Source organism: Ursus americanus, chromosome 13 (assembly GCF_024610735.1).
Source record: "Ursus americanus isolate L20-20 chromosome 13, mUrsAme1.1.p, whole genome shotgun sequence".
NCBI lineage: Eukaryota > Metazoa > Chordata > Mammalia > Carnivora > Ursidae > Ursus > Ursus americanus.
This window is the reverse complement of record NC_142139.1, coordinates 59,945,240-59,962,447: the sequence shown is the minus strand read 5'-3', so window position 1 is coordinate 59,962,447 and position 17,208 is coordinate 59,945,240. Positions and strand designations below refer to the sequence as shown.

Genomic DNA, 17,208 nt, shown 5'->3' with positions numbered 1-17,208 from the left:
ATCTGTAGTCTCAGACCTGTGGGAGGCTGAGTGTAGAAACCCAGGAGAAGAAACCTAACAGGTTCTCTTTAGTTTCCTTATCTTTGGCACCTGAATAGAGTGCTAAACTGAATCGAATGAGCAAACCTTTTAAAAATCTGTTTACTACATGTTATAACAATGTGTAAAGAATTCTAGGGAGAAGAATAACTTTAAGATGTGGTTTCTAGGGGTGCCTGAGTGGCTCAGTTGGTTGAGCTTCTGACCTTGATTTCTGTTCAGTTCATGATCTCAGGGTCCTGGGGTGGGGCCCAACCAGGGGCTCCACTCTCAGGGAGGAGCCTGCTTGCGATTCTTTCTCTCCCTCTGCTCACCCCTCTGCTCGGCTTTCTCTCTCTCTCCCCAAAAAATTAATAAATCTTAAAAAAAAAAGATGTGGTTTGTACTGTTTAAGAAGTTTAGTGTAAGGTGGAACTAGAAAGAATAAAATCATAAAACTAAACAAGAATGTAATAATCTAAGATGTGCCACAAGGCTTCTTGAATGAAGAGTCAGGTGAGAAAAGGCCCAGAGGTTGATAAGGTAAGTTTGCCTGGAGTGGAAAGCCATGAACTTCTGAGTGTGAATTTTAATCCACAGACATTGATAAGCTATGAAAAGTTTTTCAAAAAAGAGATACAATGATAAAGTTCTTAGAAATTAATTTTGCAGTCAAGTGCAGAGCAGACTTTACTGAGCAACAACAGGACGCAGAGAAATGGTCAGAAAGCTTCAATGACAGTTGTGGAGAAAGGAGATGAAAAGATAAAGATATATTTATTTAATTATATATTTATATATAACTACAGAAATGTAGGGTCATTTGTTAATTGTTTTATATTTCTCTTTGGTAAGTCACTTTTCTTTTTATTGGAGGTTTTAAATAAACCTCTAAGCCTTTGAAGACATTTTTTTGCCATTCTAGCAAAAATTTTGAAACCCATCACTGAGTCCCCATCTAGGAAACAGCATTGGCTCTAAGAAAGTCAACGGTGTGGGCCTGGCCTGCCAGGGTCCTACGAAGGTCTTGGTTTAGGTGAGTGCCAGAAGGCCAGCCTGATATGTGTGAAATGGCCGAGAACCGTTCTGGTACATCTAACACAGGCTGAGATTTAGGAGGCTCAGTGTCCAATTCAGAAGACATCTGCCCAAACACAGATAACCCTTCATGAAACAAAACATCCTAGATAAAATTGCTAGCCTTTTAAAGGACCTAGAATACAGTAATTTCAAACCAACGTGAAGAATAAAACATTGATAAGGACTCTTCTTAGAAATTCTAATACTGATAAACAAACACTGGAACTCAATTAGCCTAAACCTTCAAATGCTTAAATCTTCTTTCTTCCAAGCACGTCAAAAAGCTTTTTTACTATGGAAATTTTTACACATAAAAAATAGGGAGAACAGTAGAATGAATCTCCATGTACCCATTATCTAGCTTCACTAGTTACCATTTTGTCAATCTTATTTATCCCCCAATGTTTGTGGGAAAATTTTTTTAAATTTTTAAAAATCAATGCCTTAAACATCATATCCTTACATCTGAAAATCCTTCAGATAGGAGAAATGCTCTATTCTTTCATCTTACTCATCCATTATTTATTTTATTTTATTTTATTTTATTTTATTTTATTTTATTTTATTTTATTTTATTTTATTTTATTTATTTGACAGAGGGAGAGAAAGAGAGAGCACAAGTAGGCAGAGTGGCAGGCAGAGGGAGAGGGAGAAGCAGGCTCCCTGCTCAGCAGGGAACCTGACACGGGGCTGAATCCCAGGACCCTGGGATCATGACCTGAGCTGAAGGCAGACGCTTAACTGACAGAGCCATCCAGGCACCCCATTTACTTATCAATTTTTAAAACACATCTTAGGAATAGTAAATCTTTGTCTATGATATAAGTAGGGTTTTTGAAAACATATTATGGTTTTTGATTTGTTTATGTTTTTATTTTTATCATGCAACACCTGTGTGTGTGTTCAAAATTATCATTCTTTCCCTTTTGTTGCTTCTTAGGCTATAAAGGAGCTTACCCACGTTTTTTTTTTTCTATTACTTGGATCTACATTTGGATCTGATTAGTTTGGAATTTATTCTGTGAAAAAAAAAATCCAGTCTTAAATATTTGCATATGATCATCCACCAGACAATTGGGATCCTTTTGATGACTCCTTTACCCTCAGGTTCATTCAACTTTATAGAACCCTTATTTCTGCCACTTCTGTTCACTTGGTATCTTCTGTCGGTCACTATCCATAAGACTTGATTATACAGGTCCCATATGAACCAATTAGGATACAGAGAGGAATAGCTGTAGTTCTTATAATCCATGCGGGGATAGAGACATCTAGACAAGCAATTGTGATATGGCACATCAGGTCGCACAGTATGAACTGCTCTGTGAGGACATAGACTCAGCCTAGACCAGGGTGAGTGTGGGTGAGGAAAAGCTTCCAGAAGGACATTAAATCTCACTAATTTTTTTTTTTAATATTTTATTTATTTATTTGAGAGAGAGAGTGTGACTGGGGGGGCGGGAACAGAGAGACAAGCAGACTCCTGCCTATCACGGAGCCCCACATGGGACTCGATTTCAAGACCCTGAGATCATGACCTGAGCCAAAATCAAGAGTCACATGCTTAACCCACTGACCCATGAAGGTGCCCCCAATCTCACTAATTTTTAAGGATACAAGTGGAAATCAATTAGGGAAAGCGGTATTGAGGTTGTAGGGAAAGGACTTTGGATTCCAGGAAAAGGAAGCAGCATGTATAAAGACAGAAACCAGACAAAATGATACCTTCAGAGAATTACCAGCACTTTCTTATAACTGTAGAGAACACAAGACTAGAGACATAGCTTATTTTTTTGAAGTGTTTAGTGTGTACCAGCCATTGGACTAAGGACTTTACAAGCATCATTTCTTTTAATCCCTACAAACACGCTAATGCAACAGTACTGTTATATTCATTATTTTGCAGGGTGTGAACTTGAGAACCAGAGACATGAAGTACTTCCTAGAATCACAGAGCTAGGTAGTGGTAGAGCAAGGACTGGAATCCATGTTTTTTGGATCCAGGGCCCAAGTTCTTAATGGCTCCACTGTTTTATCTTAGTGAATCTGGTGGGTCACCCAATGGTCTTCACCAGAAGCATGTATTTAACTTTTCAGAGGTCCCTCTGGGGGAGAATGTGCTAGAAAGGACTTGATAAATGTGTGGAGGTCATTTAGGAGCTTAATGCAAGCTGGATGGGAAATAATAGTTCTAGAGTTGATCTGAGTGGTTGTAATGGGGTAATACAGGAATGAAGATCTTAAATAACTGGGAATTACTCTCTCACTGGATGTGGAAAGGAAAACTGGAAAAATGGATTTGGGCAGCTGAGTGGATAGTGGTTAATTACGGAATTAAGTAATTCATTCATTCATTACTGAATAAGCCAACTGATGATAATTTATAGAAAAATCCACAACATAAAATTTGGGGTATCTTAATGAAATGTATGGTTTATATGAGTATTTGGGCAGCAGTTGGGAACCAATGTAGTTTAATTATAAGATGATAACATTTGGTACATAACTCTGTCAGGTAATGAACTTGATTTTGGCCTGAGATGTTTTCCCCGACAGCGTTACTAATGAGACATGTGGGCAATGACCAAATATGACCAAACACAGATGTCCACTAGAATTCCACAGCCTTCTGAACTGTCTTTCACAGGGCTAATCTCTTAAAGCATTTTTGGCCTATACTCCTCAATAATACCTTTCCCTGGAGGATATCTGGTGAAAGATTGTTGGGGATTATTTTTGCAGAATTAGAATTGCCCAATATTTTCTTAATGCATTATTTGACAAACATGTCAAAATAAAAATCAGCTTTTACAATTAGGCTAAAGAGGCAGTTTTTTATTTTAAAACTCAGGTTTTCTGTTACCATTTATTGGCACTTACCAAATACGGTATTTGTTTAGAACATACTTTTCTTTGAACACTGATGTCTTCGTGACTCAGTCTAGACTGTTGTCATTTGCTCCTTATTAGGCTTCTTGAGAAAGTGTCTAGGGTAAGGAAGATAACTCTTCAGCTGTTTAATGTGCTTTCATATGGAGCAGTAGTTCTAAAGAGTTCTAAAATAAGACTTCTTTATATTACTTTTTATATGCTCTAAGCATTTCAAGGTTTTTAAAAATTATGCCGTACTTCATTATCAAGTTGTAATGTTTTCTTAAATTTCATATCAGAGTTTCTGATCAATGTGAAATAGGCAATGTTGCCCAGAGTCAATACAATTCCAATCTAAAGTAAAGAAACATGACCTTGGGGTTAGTCTGTGTTACTTCACCTTAGGTAAATGTAATATTTCAATTAAAAAATATTAACAATGATTCACCAGCTTTTATCAGGTAGGATTCGATTCGGTTGAACTTAACAAAGCCCCAAATCACAGTGGCTTAAAATAGGTTTATTTCTCTTTAACCTAATATCCCAAAGTAAGGATTCTGGGGCTAATAGGACAACTCTTCTCCATGAAGCTCTAAGGAAAATATCCTCACTACACTACCATCTGTAGGTGTAGGAAGCTGATAATGGCTCCCAAAATATCACATCCTAATCCCTGAAAAGTTATTTGTTATCTTATTTGGGAAAAGACTCTTGCAGATGTGAATAAGCAAAGGATTTTGAGATGGAGAGACATGTTGGAGGACTCACGTGGGTCCTAAAAGCCATCACTTGTGTCCTTATAAGTGAGGGCAGAGGGGGGTTTGACACGCGTTAGAGGGGAAGCTAATGCAAAAACAGAGCAGAGAGAGATTTGAAGACTCTGGTTTTAGAAATTAGAGTAATGTGGCCATAGTCTAGGAACTCCATCCTAAAAATTGATTTCAGGGAACAAGTCCCCCCTCCCCCCCAGAGCCTCTGGAAGGAGCACGGCTTCAGACACTCTGACTTGGGCCCAGTGATACTGAGTTTGGACTTCTGACATCCAGAACTGTGAGAGAATACATTTGTCTTGCTTTAATTACCAAGTTTGTGGTCACTTGTTGCAGCTGGCACAAAACATGAACACACGAGGATATGGTATAGATTCTCATGGTTCAAGATAGGCAAGTGTCTCACTTATCTTCTGAATGAGAATGTGTAGACGGAGGAAGGTATGTATTCATTCACTCACTTATCATTCAACCAATATGTATAGAGAGCCTGTTATATGCCAGACATTGTTCTAACTGTTAATGAAAAACACACAGACTCCTTTCTTTTTGGAACATTTATGCAAGCAGTTGAAGATAAATAAAGATAAACTATAAAATAAGCAAATCATATATTATGTTAAAAGATTAAAAAATTCAATGGAAAGAAAGAAAAGCTATAGAGCAGAATAAGGGGGAATGAAGGGGGCCACTCAGAAGTCAGACAAGTTGCAGTTTTAAATACATTGGTCATGGTAGGCCTTATTTCATTGAAAAGGTGGAATTTGAGAAATGACCTGAAAGGGTGAACGTTAGCCAATGGGATATGTAAGGGAAGAGCTCTGTAGGAAGAAGAAAGGGCTAGAGTGGGAACTCTGATATGAGAATGCCTTCTATGTTTTGGGGACAGCAAAGAGACCAGTGTGGTAGAGTACAGTGAAAATGGTAGATGAGGTCAGATAGGCAAGGAGAGGACAATCAAGTAGGACCTTGCAAATTGTAGTAAGATCTCTCATTATTTAAATGGAAGGTATGAATTGAGAAATGACATGATCTGATTTAACTATCAAAAAGATCATTATAGTTGTACTCTTGAGGCCAGATTGTTGAGGGTCAGGGGTAGACTCAGAGAGACCTATTAGGAGATTTTTGTGATAATCCGGGTGAGATATAATAGTGATTCACATTAGAGTTGTAACAGTACAGATGGATATAGTTGGTTTCTGGATAAATCTTGAAGATAGAGCCAACATAATTTCCAAAAGATTGACTATGAGGTCTGAGGGAAAAAAGAAGAATGAAAAATTATTCCAAAGACTTGAGGTTGACCAAATAAAAGGCTGACAATATTATCAAGTAAGACAGTAGATTAAGTGAGGGTTTGTTGCGATGGGGTGGGAGTGTCAGGGGAAGGCCAAGATTTGAGTCGTTAGACACCCATGTGGAGATGTCGAGTAGGCATTTGAATATATGAACCTGGGAAAGAATCTGGAAGAGAGGTTTGAGATGGAGATATCCAGGGAGACTTTTTGCTTCCAGCAATAACAGACTACCTAATTTCAGACCAATACACTTACCAAGAATAATTAGAAAATCTGAACAAAATGTGAAAATAATTGTTTGTAGGTACTGGTAACTACTGAAGCAGCAATAATTTGAGAGGATTTTTTCTTTCTTTTTTTTTTTTTTTTTAAAGACAGAACACAGCAGGGAAGTGGGAGAGGAAGAAGCAGGCTCCCAGCGGAGGAGCCCGATATGGGACTCGATCCCAGAATGCCGGGATCATGCCCTGAGCCGAAGGCAGACGCTTAACGACTGCGCTACCCAGGCGCCCCATGAGAGGATTTTTTCAAGCAGAAGTGAAATGATGTTGATGGAAGTATGTAGCTGCATGAAAGGGGAAAGAAGCACAATAAAGGGTAAATACCTTACTATCTCTAAATGAAAATTGCAGAAATTGTCTTTTGGATTTGAGATCTATGTAAAATTAAAATATATATTAATAATTACATGAGAAAGATGGGTAATTGGAATTATACTATTCTGATGTGTTTGTAATGTCTGGAAGGTGGTGAAGTTACTAATTTATATCAGATGTTAAGAAGTCAAAAAGGCATGTTATAACTCCAAACTAAACACTAAAATGAGTAACTTATCATTGAGAAGAAACAAAATGAGACCTAAGAGGATCTAAAACATTTGATTAATCGTCTAGGAAGAAAGAGAGGAGGAGATGGAATGTAAGGCAGGCAGGGAGTAAAAGAAAGCAAATGGTAAGATAGTTGATTGAAATATCAATACATCCAGACTTATATGAAATATAACATAATAAAGACTCTCATTAAAAGACAAATAGATCAAATTCTTTTAAAAAGCCACCTATGTGCTACTGACAGGAGATATACCTTGAGTATAAAAATGACAAAGGATTGAAAGCAAAAGGAGGAAGAATCACACACAGTGCAAACTAACCAGAAGACAGCTGGTGCTTCTAAACTGATACCAACCTTGGTTTCAGGCAAGAAACATAACTAGAGATAAAGAAGGACATTGCGTAATGATAAAAGTTCAATCCAGCAAAGTACTTTAAGAATTTTAAATTTGGGGGCGCCTGGGTGGTTCAGTCGCTAAGCATCTGCTTTCGGCTCAGGGCGTGATCCCAGCGTTCTGGGATCGAGCCCCACATCAGGCTCCTCCCCTGGGAGCCTGCTTCTTCCTCTCCCACTCCCCCTGCATGTGTTCCCTCTCTCGCTGGCTGTCTCTATCTCTGTCAAATAAATAAATAAAATCTTAAGGAAAAAAAAGGATTTTAAATTTGTATGTACTTAATACACAGCTTGACAACACACAAAGAAAAAGTTGACATAACTAAAAGGTCAACAGAATATCCACAACCATTTGAGGAAATTTTAACACGCATCTCTCAGTCATTGATAAAAGAAGCAGGAAAAAAATCAGTAAGAATATAAAAACACTTAACTTACTGGATCTAATTAAATATACAGAATACTTCATGCAAGAACTGCAGAATATATATATTTTCAAATGTAACCATAACATTTACCAAAATTGATCATAAAAATAGAGATTCACTGGAAAATTTCTAACATAATCCCCAATATAATTATAAAAAATATGTGAGTCCAAAAATAAAAACTAATGGAAACTAGAAAATATTTTAAATTGAATAGTAATGAAGATATGATACGGGATTACCTTGTGGGGAAATGAGACAGAAATTTATAGCTCTCAATTTATATATTGGAAAAAAACACAAATAATAAATTATTTCAAGTATCTGTCTCAAGATGTTGTGTAAAGAATAACAAGTTAAACATAAAGAAAGTTGAAGACAGAAAACAATCAAAAGAGCAGCAATCCATGAAATAATTTCTTTTTGAAAAGAAAATAAACTGGATAAACATCTGGAAAGATTGCTAAAGGAAAAAAAAAGAATTACTAATGTTGGTATGATCACCACATATCCTATAAATATTATAATGGCCATAAGAGGACAAACATTTCTATTGCAATAAATTCTAAAATTTGGGTGAAATGGACTACTTCCTGGAAGATCATAGCCTATCAAAACTAAAACAAAGAATTAAAAAATATGAAGAGTCCTATATCAGTTATGGAAATTGAGTCCATAATTAAAAGCTTCCTTACAAAAAATTTCCAAGACTAGTTGTGAGTAGTGAGTACCACCAAGCATTTAAGAAAGACATAATACCAATATTAACAAATTCTAACAAAAATAAAAACAGAGAGGGAATATTTTCCAACTTGTTTCATAAAGCTAGCTTAATTTTGATAAAGCAATATTTATTAGCACATTGACAGAATAAAGAAAAAATATGATCATAATGGCAGATGCAGAAAAGCGTTTGTCACAATTCAACATCCATTCATAAAAAGAGATATTAGAAAACTAGAAATGAGATGGAAACTTCATTAGTCCCATCAGGGATAATTACAAAAAATAGATAGTAAATATTACACTAAATGGTGAACCATTGAACACTTTCTGAAATCAGAAACAAGAGGTATGTGAATATACGGATGGTATTCTAAGGCATGGTGCTTGGGGCGCCTGCATGGCTCAGTCGGTTAAGCATCCTACTCTATTTCAGCTCAGGTCATGATCTCAGGGTCTTGAGATCAAGCCCCAAGTCAGGCTTCATGCTGAGCGTGGAGCCTGCTTGAGATTCTCTTTCTCCCTCTCCCTCTGCCCTTTCCCCCCACCCCTCTCAAGGGTTTTCTCACTCTCTCTCTCTTTTTAAAGATTTTATTTATTTATTTGACAGAGAGACAGCCAGTAAGAGAGGGAACACAAGCAGGGGGAGTGGAAGAGGAAGAAGCAGGCTCCCCGTGGAGGAGCCTGATGCGGGGCTCGATCCCAGAACGCCGGGATCACGCCCTAAGCCAAAGGCAGACGCTCAACGACTGCGCCACCCAGGCACCCCGAGTTTTCTCTTTCTAAAAAACAAAACAAAAAGACAAATGCATGGTGCTTGATGATATCAGCAAGAGAATGTAAAGGGAGGAGAAAGGGACTAAGATATGAGTCCTGGAGAACTCCAACATTAAGGCATCATGGAAAAGAGGAAAGTACAAAGAAGATTGAGAAGGAATTCTATATGAGGAAGAAAGAAAATCAAGAGAACAAGTAAGGAAAAAACATCAAAGACGAGGGAGGCATGAGCTGGGTCAAATACTCCTGACTACTCTAGATAAGGACCAAGAAATGATAACTTGAGTGAGCAACCTGGCAATCAGTGGAGTGGTTGAGAAGAATCATTTTGAGAAAAGAGAAAAATATTGGGAACGGTGAGTTTTGACATGTTTTCTAAAAACTTTTCAGCAAAGGGGAGCAAAGAAATGAAATGCTAGCTGGCACGGTAAGAGAGGTAAGAGAAGGTTCTTTTATTTTATTTTAAAGATTTTATGTATTTATTTGAGAGAGCAAGAGCAGGGCAGAGGGACAGAGGGAGAGGGAGAAGCAGGCTCCCCGCTGAACAGGGAGCCTGATGAGTGACTTGATCCCAGGACTCTGGATCATGATTTGAGCTGAAGGCAGGCACTTAACCGACTGAGCCACACAGGCACCCAAGAAGATTCTTTTAAAAAATGGATGAAGGCAAGGGGAATGGGATCAAGTACATATGTGGGGCATTTGGCAAGAATACTAGGTAGTAAGGAGGGGTCTGAGAGTTGCCCACAACCCTTCCGTTCACCCACCATTGACCAGAACTTCAGCAGGTGACCACATCTATAGACTGTAAGGAAGATTGAGATTTAATCCTTAATCTCACTGGCTCTAAGCCCAGCTTTTTAAGAGTAGTATTTTTTAATTACTGAGGAGCCCTAGAATTCTCTGATACACTAACATTTTCTCAACTACTACAATTTTAGGGGCGCCTGGGTGGCTCAGTCGTTAAGCGTCTGCCTTCGGCTCAGGGCGTGATCCCGGGGTTCTGGGATCAAGCCCCACATCAGGCTCCTCTGCTGGGAGCCTGCTTCTTCCTCTCCCACTCCCTCTGCCTGTGTTCCCTCTCTCGCTGGCTGTCTCTCTCTCAAATAAATAAATAAAATCTTTAAAAAAAAAACTACAATTTTAAACTTTGGAGGGACTATGGACATTTATTCAGCTTTCTGGTATCAATTGATAATTCACCTAAACTGAGATGGCCTTAATAATTTAGGATAAAGTAGAGGTGAAGGGAATTAGCATTTATTGAAAGACTATTATAGGTCAGTCCCTTAATAAGTAGTCTCATTAAACTTTTAATTATCCCATCAGGCAGGCATTATCATGCTTATTTTATTGATGGTAAACTGAAAATCAGATTGTTTAATAATTCCTTGAATTTATATAGCTAATAAGCTGTAATTTATATAGCTAATAAAGCCAGACTTGGGTCCATCCCGGAATAAGACTGAACATACTGTTTCCACAGCCTTTAAATGTATTGGAAATATATAGATTTTAAATTCTGAAATAAGGCCTGTCCCCTAACGGTGTGAATTAATCTACTTTTTTTGCTCCCCTGGGATTTCATATGTTTGTGCTATAACATTTAAATCACACTAGTTCTTAATGTATACTTATTAACTGTGTTAAGTGTCTTTTCCACACCTCTCACCCTTCCATAATTGTACAAGGAACTCTGTAGGAACTGTGATTTATCATGTTCATTTGTGTGTCCTATTTTTGACCCAGAGGGGCACAGAAGTAATGTTGTTGAATAAATGAATGAATAAATGAACTTTAAAATCCACTAAATGTTTTAATAGGACACAAAAGACACTAATTGTTCAGAAAAAGATCGACATATCGGACAACATTAAAATTAAAGAATTTCAGAGAAATGCACTGCTTTCAATTTCATTCTTACAATTAGGAAAGTATTACAGAGATTCCCAGGTATTTTCCAAACATTCCTGAAATGTTTTCACTGTTTCAATGTCTTGACAGAAATTCATGTTGCCTTAAGAATATTTGTGCAGTAATTAAGCCTTAACCCAGACAAAATGTTAAATTAATTGCAAAATGATAGATTCCATTACATGGATAGCATTTCTTTTGCCGCAAATCCTGCATGAAATTGTTTCTTCAGTCTGAAAAGAATTTATTCATTCCTACTGGGACATCATTACCATTTTAATTTAAGTTAATATGCCTTTAATTTTATTAATACTTCTATTGTCACGACCCCTTCTTTCATTTTGCTTTTATTTCAGAAAAAAAAATTAGTTCTTCGTGTAAGAAACATGTTTTCCTTATTTTCTTTGTGTTAGAAATTTAAAGCATTTATCAGAATTATTAGCTATTATGTGCCCATTTAGTAATTCATGACTACTCCCATTACAAAATTTAAACTTTGCTGTCTTAAATTTGTGAGTGGAAGAGTAGCTTCAGAAATGTAAGCATCTATTCTCTAAATTCCAATGCATGGACCTTATTTGGCTTAACAAAACTAGTTAATTAGCAATATTTTCAATTTTTGACTTGGGAAAAGAGGAATAAAAAGAAAGACTTTATTTTTTGAGTCATGAGAGCTTTCCCATATGTTATTTTGTTAGTCACCAGACCAATCTGACTGTAGCACTATAACAAGATTGCCAAGAAGAAAATGGTAAGGCTCAGTTTCTTCCCCAAAGTCATAAGCTCTTAAGTGGTGGAGCCTGATATTAAATCCCTAGATGTGTGGCCTCAAAGCTCACGAATCTGCTTTTGTCAAGGTCATCATTAATTAATCTTCATTTGTCATTATCTGCCTTTCTCTACCAACCAGTAGTATTTGGCATAATTTTTCACTGCTTCCTTCTCCTTCCCCCAAAGGTCATTTCCTTTTATTAAATGTTGATTTTTACAGACCAGAAATACAAAATAAAAGTAGAAATAGGCCCTGGTTAGAAGTTACAGCCCTGACCTCACATGACTCCTGCTGCAGCAAATTGAACATATTCTTAATGCTGGGAAATTAGGAGAATTTTGACCCTGCATTGACCTGCCTCCCACCCAATCTCTCCCCAAGTTATAAAGAGTCATCCACGTGAAGCAGCAGGTAGGACACCTCTCTTGCTGCCCGGTGAAGGGCATATCATCAGAACTTGTTTGGATGGCACATACCCCAAGGATGACATTTCACATGAGGAGAAGCTGGTACCAAAACATGGATGGGGAGACTAAGGTGCGACGGGACAAAAGCAAGGAGGGAACATTTTCCTCTCTCTGCTTACAGCATCCTGTTACGCAGTCCTCCGAGCTGGGGAAGTACTGGCTAGTTTTTCTTCTTTAGAGTCCTTCTCCTGCCTTCTCCTCTTCTCCTCCTCCTTCTTCTTTTTCTCTTGTTCTTTCCTAAAAGGTTGTCATCACAGGACACGGACTATTTCCTTGAAGCCCTCATTTAGCTGCCTTGAGAATGACTTGGAAAATGAGCCCCTGGAAAGTATTGATTTCTTTCCCATCTTTACTTTTCTTTTTCTTTGACTTGTCTCTCTTAGAAGACTCACTGTGGACTCTTTTATATTCTTTCATGGCATTTTCATATTCCTTCCTAGTATCCTCAACCTTGCAATGTCATTCCTCTTTCTTCTCCTTGGACGTTCCCTTCCAGGTCTTGTTTACCTTCTTGGAAAGCTCTGTAATACCGATGTTACGGTGCTCTGACATGGTCTTTCCTCAGCCAGCACTGAGCCGGAGCATCTGTGCATAAATATGCCCCTTGGGTCATAGAGCTCTTTGCTCTTCGCTATCTCCACAGGCTTCTTGCAACTTACGAACCTTGGTCTTTTTGAGGTGTTTCCTCTTCTTTTCATTCCAGTCACTGTCATCCTCATTACTGAAGGAACCGGCCAAGGCATTGCTGTCAAACGTCTCTGCCATTTCTTCCTCCTCTTCACCTGAGTTGACTGTCTTACTGGTTCCTTCTCCTGAGTCATCTCTGTTGTTGATGGCATTCTCTGAGTAGGCATCCTTTATCAGTTCCAGGGGGCATTATGCTCATCTTTGTCACAGTAAGGGACCTATTTATTGTAGTTCTGATTTATCTTCTCTTTCAATATTTCATTTTTGATGTTGAACCTTTTGCATTAACAAAATCAATTTCCCATACACTTGCCTTTTGATGCTTCTGATGGTGTACTGAGTGCCCTGCTTGGTCTTAGTATCAAAGTCAAAGGAGCAAGAGGCGAGGCCACAGGCAGAACAGACAAAGGAGATCTCGTCAGAGCAGATGTGCATAGGTGGCTTGTAAGCCTAGATAAAACATTGCTCCAGCAGTGTTTTGATCCTGCCTTATAGGAACAGGTGATGCACCAGGCCCCTGAGTGCCTTTGGAAGTTGTTCATTAGTGTTTTCATAACCCAATTAATCATCTCTTTGAGGGATCTTGGCACATTCTTGGTGATCTGTCCATCAAAGTGCTTCTCCATCTCTTTCTCATTCATCATGGGAGTCAAGAAAATGTCCTTGGGGTGCCTAGGTGACTGAGTCTGTTAAGCGTTGGTCTCTTCCGTTCAGCTCAGGTCATGATCTCAGGGTTGTGAGATCAAGCCCCACATCAGGCTCTGCACTCAGTGGGGAGTCTGAGGATCTTCTCTCTCTCTCTCCCCCTCTCTCTCTGCCCCTCCCTGCACTTGCTCTGTCTCGTGCTCTTTTTCTCTCTAAAAATAAATAAATTAATCTTAAGAAAAGAAAAGAAAATGTCCTTGTTCTTGGAGAAAAGGAAGATCAGGAAGTGGCAATAGGTTTGGTCTTGCCTGATGGGCAGATCCAGGCTGATCACAATGAATATCTGGTGTTGATCCTTGTTGGGTAGCAAAAAGAGATTAAGTATCTTGGTAAAGGGGATCTTACAGTCAAAGGTCTTGCTGTGCAGCTGCAGAAAGTTGGGGTGGATCCAAATGTTCTCACAACCCCAAGAAGTCAGATATTGCAGCTTCTGGAAAGTGCATCTCCAGGCCTCCAGGATTTTGGACATCTTAGCATGTACTCAGCAAAGGCCTCAACCAGGTCCACATCATCCTCTAGGGTGGGAGACACATAGAAGTGCACCTCCATGAGAGAGACTGGCATCAACATTCTGGTGGAATTCTGGTGTCTCCTCATTCTTGCCTGTGGTGTCCTGGGACATGTTGCTGAAGGGTATTTCAAAAAGCAGCTGGTTACCAATGTCAAAGGAAAACAGCAGTCCACCAAACTTCACTGTCCCTCAGTTTTAGCCCTTCATACATAGGACCTTCTCTATTAACTCAAGGCAATAGTAGGTTGTGAAGGAATCAGAGTTTCTTAAATCTGGATTCTTACAAGCCATCATACTTGTAGACGTGGCTGTTCTTTGTGAGAAATTTAAGTCTATGATCCAGAACTACACTGCATGAGGTGACTTCCATTAGCACTCCAGCCTGGATGCTGTCCATTATGCCTGTCTTGCTGTTCTTAAAGATTGCACCCAGGTGGCTCAACCTCAGCCAATTATCATTCATGGGGCCTTTCACCTCCTGATAGATACCTTGAACTCCAGAGTTCCTGCCATAAGAATGAAGATTTGTCTTACGTGTTTCCCACTGTTTTCTCAATACAGCATAGAGACCATTTTGCACTTAGTAAATATTTGTGGAATAAATGAAAGAATTAAGGAATGTATGCCTTTCATAGTACAGCTTGGTATGGGCCATGTATAGGTTTATGTCACAGCTGTGTCTGTATAAACATCAACAATACCTCACTAATGATAAATATTGTTTCTATAAATGACACCATGTTTACCCTATCACTCACATAAAAAAAACTAGGGGCTTCCTGTTTCTGGTTTCACACATAAAGAGCTTGGAAGTTGCCACTTAATCCTAATAACAAGTAAAATGGTGAACAGACAGAAAAATCAACAACTCTTCTAGGATCCAAAGGAGAAATGAGAACATAAGGCACACCAAGACCCTCAAGATTGGAGAGACAGGTGCCTATAGACAGTCTCAGCTTACTGGAGCAGAGACCTCATGTGTGGGAATTGTCATGTGAACCACGTATTATAGGAGCCTAACTGCCTTAAAGGAAGGGAAAACCAACTCCAGTCACTCTAGCCTTTCATGCGGAGGAAGGGAAATAACCAACTCCAACCCACTCTAGCTGTCCTTTACCACCGAGGAGGGAGGAAAAAACTAAGAAACATCGTGAACTTCATAGTCCGGAGGTATTGGTTTATTAAAAGATTGGAACCTAATCATTAGACTATAGAACACTTTCTCTTCCCCACATCTCACCACCACATTCCTAAAGACCTATTTGTAGCAGTTCCTTTTACCAAGTACATCATGTGTGACTATTAAGAAAAATTACATGACGTACCAAAAGGAACCCCCCCACCACAATTTGAAAAGATGGAGCAAGTGTCAGAACCAGACATGGCAGAGATATTGGATTTATCATACCAGGAATTTAAAACAATGATGATTCTTATGCTGAGGGCTCTAAGGGATGAAGTAGACAGCATACAAGGACAAATGGCAATTGTAATTAGAGAGATGGAAATCCTAAAAAGACCCAAGGAGAAATGCTAGAGATAAAGACCAAACACAAAAACAAAAACCCAAAAAAACCTACTGTAACAGAAATGAAGAATACTTTTAAAAGGCTTAATAGTAGACTGGAAAGGCCTGAAGAAAGAATCTCTCAGCTTGAGGATATGTCCATAGAAAACCCCCAAACTGAAAAGTAATGAGACAAAGACTGGAAGGAAGAGAACAGAATATTAAAGACTGAGGGACAACTATAAAAGGTGTGACATATGTGTAATGGGGATTCCGCAAGGAGAAGAAAAACAGAAAGAACAAATAAATATTTAAAACAGTAGTGACTGAGAATTTCCCCAAGTTAATGCCAGACAGCAAACCATAGGTCCAGAAAAGTTCAAAGAACATCACACAGGATAAATGTCAAAAAAACCACAAAAAACAAAAAACCCTACACCAGGCATATAACTTTTTAAACTATAGAAAATCAAAGATAAAGAAAAAAATCCTGGAAGAGTGCAAAGACACACCCTACCTATAGAACAAAATGAGAATTACATCTGACTTCTTAAAAACCGTTCAGGTGAGAAGAGAGTGCGGTGGAATACTTAGTGTCAAGAGAAAAAAAACACCAACTAGAATTTTGTACCCTGAAAAATTATTCTTCAAAAGGGAGCGAGAACTAAAGCCGTTCTCACACAAACAAAAATTGAGGGAATTTGCTGCCAGTAGAGTTGCCTTGCAAGAAATGTTAAAAGAAGTTCTTTACAGAGAAGGGAAATAATATAGGTCAGAAACTCAGATCTACATAAAGAAGGGAAGAGCACTGAAGAAGAAATAGTGAAGATAAAGTTTAAAACTTTTAATTTTCTTATTCTTAATTGATATAACAGATAACAGTTTGTTCAAAATAATAATAGTGACTGCATTTTTAACAGTTTAATTGAGAAACAATTTGACAAACATCACTGTATATGTTTGAGGTGTACAGCATGATGGTTTGATTTATATATATTGTGAAATGATTAATGCAAGAAGTTTAGTTAACAACCATCATTTCATATAGATGCAATAAAAACAAAAGAAATTCTCCTGTGATGAGAACCCTTAGAATCTACCGCATTAACAGCTCTCCTATATGTCATCCTGCTGTATTAGTCATCATGTTGTATATTACATCCCCAGTACTTATTTGTCTCATCACTGGAAGTTTGTATATTTCGACTACATTCCTCCAGATCCTCCACCCTCCACTCCCTGCTTCTGGGAACCACAAATCTGATGTCCTTTTTTTTTTTTTTTTTTTTTTTTTTTTTATGAGTTTGGTGTTTTTTGAATTGTTTTATTTTTTTTTATGAGTTTGGTGTTTTTTGAATTGTTTTATTTTGTTTTTAGATTGTTCTCACATGTAAGTGAGATCACACAGTATTTATCTTTCCCTGACCTATTTCATTTAGCATAATGCTCTTAA

At 38.1% G+C, this 17,208-nt stretch overlaps 1 pseudogene; it reads right to left on the bottom strand.

Annotated features, from left to right (window-relative positions):
* Positions 1 to 12,473: 12,473 nt before the first annotated feature.
* LOC123793558 (FACT complex subunit SSRP1-like) overlaps positions 12,474 to 17,208 on the bottom strand; it is a 53,193-nt pseudogene continuing 48,458 nt past the window's right edge.